We start from the raw sequence: 5843 nt of genomic DNA, 5'->3' as shown, positions 1-5843 counted from the left end.
TAATTTCAGCGTAAACCACAATGTATGTGAGTGAGCCTAAATTAATAAAAAACTATCTTTCAAGAATGAAGAATAAACGTAATCTGAGATCAATATTTATGAAGCTGTGATTAATTGACTGATGACCAAATGATTACAAACTACTGTCTGAGGCAGCTACTCAAATGTATTAGCTTTGACAAAAAAAAAATTTAAAAAAATACAAACTGGGTCAATGAAAAAATGCATTCCTAATCAATTTTTAATAGCACTTAAGATTTTATGATTTTTTAAACTTTCCTTTTAATAATTAATCAGAAAAATGAATCTAATTTAAACAAGGTGGTGTAAGGTGTTCTGTATCTGTTTGATGGTGTTCTTAATGAAGAAATTCAATTAGGGCTGACTTTTCACTATAAATCTCTGGTTTTAAGGAATGCTCTGATTGGCTGGTAAACATTTGAGAGTGGGAGAATAACGGAGGTGAACCGCACTGCTCAGCACAATCTACTCATTAAGATTTTACACTGTTAATTCCAGCCTCCACTTGCTTAACAGAAAAGGGAAGGGAAGGGAAGGGAAGGGAAGGGAAGGGAAGGGAAGGGAAGGGAAGGGAAGGGAAGGGAAGGGAAGGGAAGGGAAGGGAAGGGAAGGGAAGGGAAGGGAAGGGAAGGGAAGGGAAGGGAAGGGAAGGGAAGGGAAGGGAAGGGAAGGGAAGGGAAGGGAAGGGAAGGGAAGGGAAGGGAAGGGAAGGGAAGACCATGATTTCTGTAATCTCTGCAACTTTATCAAACTTTTCTGAAGTTTTGCAGTGTTTTGCTTCATTCTTCACTACATCCTGGGGGGACAGATCCCCTGCTGGCAGTAGGCACCCACCACAAGGTGTTCTGAAAGGCTTTCATAATTACGGTTTAAATCAAGGCCTGTTGCATCAAACACTTGGAGCAATGCTAGAGATAAAATAGCAACCAAAATTTTCAGAATAATGGCCCTTGAATATATTCCCTGCAGAAGCACTGTCTCCTAAGTCAGTTAAATCTATGCGGATGGGTTAGAGAGAGACCTTATATACATAAAAGGTAGCTAAAATTCACCCCTCTTCACTGTTCTATTGCCTATTTCACAATGGCTCTGTATGTACTAGCAAATAAAATAAGCAAATAAGATTAAAAAGTCTGCTTATCCATACCTCTTGATGGTCAGCACCGCACCTGGTACATCTGTGGCTCATTGCAACCAGCCCTCACCCAGACAGTCTCCTGTCTGGTGAAAAGTCCATGCAGACATCCTTAGGCTTAGACATATGGGTGGGGTAGAGAGTGCCTGCACAGCACAATACTTGTGGAGCTTCTTCCTGCCCTCAGATGTCATTCTAGTATAATACAGTTTGTTTAGATAAAATATCTGAAGGGTCTAAAGAGAAATCAACCTCTTTCATGACCCTCAAAAAGAAAAAATGGCACAGCATAATGTCCTAAGTATAAAAGCTGCACTGTCTTCAGGTATAACCCAGCATCATCTATTTACTTGCTTGGCTCCTTGCTGACATGTCAATAAAAATGGAAAACACCAGAAGCGCGAGATCAAAAAATCTAAGAGCGATCACGAAGAATGAGGTTTTTCTTACTGAACTTTGGATGCCTCAGAGCAAGATGTCTACATCTGAGCTAGTCACACTGAATTCCTTTGTGGGTCACAGAACTTGAGAGTAGGTATATTCTTCTTTAAAAGGATAAACTTACAGTGGTTAAACTCAAAATAAAAACTCTATCTTTGAAAGTGATTTGTCATCTTTTACTATTTCTTGTGAAGAAGACTAATTGTACCAAGTTTCCACAAGACTGTCAATCTCAAACATTATTAAATCAACAAAGTTACTCTCTTTCTCTGTCCCAGTTCACTTACCCAATGGCCAGAGATTAAACTTCTGGCCCCTAGCATTCATTTTATTTCCTTTCTGGAAATACCAAAGTATTTTCACAGCCAAACCCCAAAACACTGTTTTAAAGAGAGACATGAAATTTACTTACATTTTAAAATGAAAGCCACATGTGAACTCCCAAAGAGCAGGTGGCAAAAGCAGCCTACAGTCCTCAGGCAGCATAGACAGGGGTATCTGAGAGCCACATATTTCCACTGAATGGCCTCAGAATGGCAGCCAGTGAAACCCCAAGACAGTGTCTCACAACAGGAGCCAGCGAGGCCACCACTCTGCAGGGCTCATCAACAGTAAAATCCTAAGCAGCGGGAACCTGTTTTCACCCTTTAATGACCACAGGTCTGAATTTAGGCACCTAGAATCCAATGCTTCTTTACCCAGTTTTAGGCAAATTTCACTCTGTATTCCCCTAAATCATGCAAAACCAGATGGGAAACCCTTTTATAAAAGCTGAAGATCCAGCCAATCTTGTTCTTGAAGAGGAAGCTCTTCAAGGCCAACTTGAACAGATTTCACTGTTGCAGAAGTGGCCATTGAGGGTGGATAGTTTGGCTACCAGTGCTTTATAGCTATTTGTGTTGGTACAAAAAATGACCTTTAGGTTAGGTTTTCAAGGCATAAAGCCCCACATCCAAATATATATATATATATATATCTAAATTACTGGAAGCAATGCAACTGCATTATTTATCACTGGGCTAATCAGCCAAGAAGACAGATATTTTATACCTTCACCTGCTCCTTCTTCTCTCTGCACACTGCTGGGAAACATGCACAGATCCAAGATACAGGAACTTATGTACTTTAAGCCAAAACTATGGTAACTTTATTCATCTTTATGAATCAAACAACATATGTCTCAAGCAGAAAATACTTAATTGTCTCAGTTTAGTACTCTGACCAGTTTTTCTTTTCCTATACTGGTTCTTTTCAAGCTCTCATCAAAGAACTTCTCACATTTTGTGACAGACGCTATTTTCATATTTTCACTATTAATCCTCTCATATTTCTGAGATTTCGGAAGCAGGTAGTGAAGTGGCTGAAGTGTTTCACAAGTGAAGCCCTAATCCTAGGAGATCATTCATGGCTGGAGTCTCGACTTTTAACCCATCCTTTCTCTTTAGATTTACCAGCAGTGGCCAGATTGCTGGAAAATTCCCTGACTAGTTGATCCTTATGTCCCAGTGCCTCAGCAGAGGCATGCCAGGCATTCCAGGAATTTTTTATCTGTTTCATCCTGGCTCCAGCCCTCTTGCAAAAGTATCCTTCATGCTACGTGGACTGTGGTGTTCAATAGCCTGGACCTGTTAAACATTTGTTACCTCCTGCATTTACATGGTATTTCTCAGCTCCCCTCAGCTGCAGCAGATTGTTACCCCTCCAGTTCCTTTCTCCTTGCTCTCTGAGGTCTCTCTTTCAGTACTACAGAATTAAGTATTTTCCATACCCCTGAAGAGTTGGTAACATCAACCCATAAATTTCAACAAAACCTGAGGCACTACTAGATCACAAATAATTTTTTAAGTATTCCTTCACTGACTAGGCATACAACTGCAGCAGAAATCCGCTAAACAAATATGTTTAACCTCCTTAAGAGAAAACACGTTCCTTTTAGCAGCTTATTCAGAAAAATAAACTCCTTTACAAGTTATTTTCGGTTGAGAGAAAATATATTCATCCCAACAGACCTTGTTCTCTAACAGGTCACTTTCCAGTTACATACACTTTTTTGAAGCAGTGAAAGTCATGTCTTTGAAAGGGTTCCTGCTTTATCCCAGATTCATTTAAAAGAGTTTCACATGTCAAATGTAAGACGCATTTCCTTGCTTTTGATTTCTTTCATGCATTTACCCTTTCTACTCTCTGTATTGTCTATTCACATTTTTTCAATAAAAGTCAATATAAAAATAAATCTAAGAAAGATAAATAACAGGGATTCATTGCATTCCCATGTAGTTTGCTGGCTGCACAATAAACTCACTCAATTTCAGGCTCCAGTGGTTCTCTTTAAAGCTCAAAAACTCGAAAATTTTACACTTCTCTTGAAAAAATTTCTCTGAGCACCATTCTACCTAAGAGGCACATCAGTATTGCCAGGACTAAAAGAATCTCCTCACAGCAGATGCCCACTCACTCCAGCCTATGTTAATTAATGGTATGTCCATTATGTTGGTAAATGGTTCTTTTCTTATTTGACAATAAGTAATTCTTCCTGAAGTTTACTAAAAAGTGTTGTAACATGCAGGCACTCAATTTTTATCAAGCACACCTTATTCAAACCTGTCCTTTCCTACCCAAGCATTGCATCACCACCAAAGGCCTTGTCTATGCTGGAATGTCACCATGCATTAGTTTCCTTGCTTTGTTTGCAGTGACTTACCTATATCAAATTGAAATGCATCTGTGCAACTCTGCTATGTCGGTCTAAGATACTTTCCTTGTTAATCATTGCATCCACAACTTTACGCTTGTTTGAATTAGCTGCTCAGCATCATGAACATTTATCTTGTGGTGCAATGTTAAATTACTCAGGTCTATAATTTCCAGCATGCTGTGGCACATTTACAAGAAACTACAGGAATCCTGGGACTGAGGTCAAGCGAGCAGACTCCTAGGAGCCTCATATCCCACCAGCACTGCTTCCCAGATGCTCTCCAGCAGCCCAGAAAATGCAACACAAAGGCTTCACAATTTGGAGAGTCATTGGCACAAGCTGGGCAGGAGATGCAAAACCTTCATCCTTGAATTTGGCCCCTTGGTTTCCATGGATCAGAATCTTCCACTAGGCATCATCAAGCATCATCACACACAGCACCTTGCAGGGCTTGGGGGCTTATCCCAGTCCTTATTTTCTTGTTGCCCTCAAAGCCACATGGGCTGTGCAAATCCCACCTGAGCTGACCAGCAATGCTGTGGACCAAGAAGCAAATGCTGGCCCGAGCTGTCTGTGCAGTGAGACGGCAGCGTGGGAACCCAGCAGTGATGCCAGGTGTGAGACTACAGCCGGGTTTGGGCTGCTGCAGGCAGACTGGAGGTGATGAGGAGCTCATGCCCTGGGAGTTTCCTGCAGAACATGTTCTGGGAGAACATGTTCCTATGTCCCAGGAAGGACAATGACTTGTGGAAGTGAGACCAGAGGAGGCCACCAAGTTGATCAGAGGGATGGAGCACCTCTCCTATGAGGAAAGGCTAGGAGAATCGGGATTGTTCAGGCTGGAAAAGGCTTCAGGGTGACCTAATTGTGGCCTTCCAGTACCTGAAGGGAACTTACAGGAAAGATGGGGCAAGACTACTTACAAGGGCATGTAGTGACAGGATAAGGAGGAACGGATTCATTTTGAAATAGAGTAGGTTTAGATTAGATATAGGGTGCTGAGGACCTGGAACAGATTACCCAGAGAAGTTGTGGATGCCACATCCCTGGGAGTGTTCAAGGCCAGGCTGGACGGAGCTCTGAGGAACCTGCTCTAGTGAAAAGTGTCCCTGCCCACGGCACGGGGGTTGGACCAAGATGATCTTTAAGGTCCCTTCTATCCCGAGCCATTCTATGATTCTGTAATTCTATGATTCTGTGATTCAGGGCAATTAACACAATTAGAACAGCCGTTTATTTAATTCAGCATGATGAAACCTGAGCACAGCATAGGTTTTTCAGGGGAAAGATCACCCTTGCTACCGCGTCGGCCGCCTCATGCCCGGACACTGTGCCTGCCCTCCCCAGGGTGCTGTGCTTCCCCGCATGAATGCTGTGCGTAGGCTGAGACCTCCCTGGGCCCCTGGGTCACCTCCTCGAAGGCAGCGGCGGCAGAGCAGAGCCGTGAGGGGCCGCGGCTCCCGCCCGCCCTCCAGGGGAGCGCTGCCAGAGCGCGCGGCGCTTCCCTCCGCCGTGCGGCGGCTTGGCCTCGCCGGCTGCCGTAGCGGGGCT

The sequence above is a fragment of the Corvus hawaiiensis genome, chromosome 2, assembly GCF_020740725.1.
Source record: "Corvus hawaiiensis isolate bCorHaw1 chromosome 2, bCorHaw1.pri.cur, whole genome shotgun sequence".
Taxonomy (NCBI): Eukaryota; Metazoa; Chordata; class Aves; order Passeriformes; family Corvidae; genus Corvus; species Corvus hawaiiensis.
Note: the sequence above shows the minus strand (reverse complement) of the source record.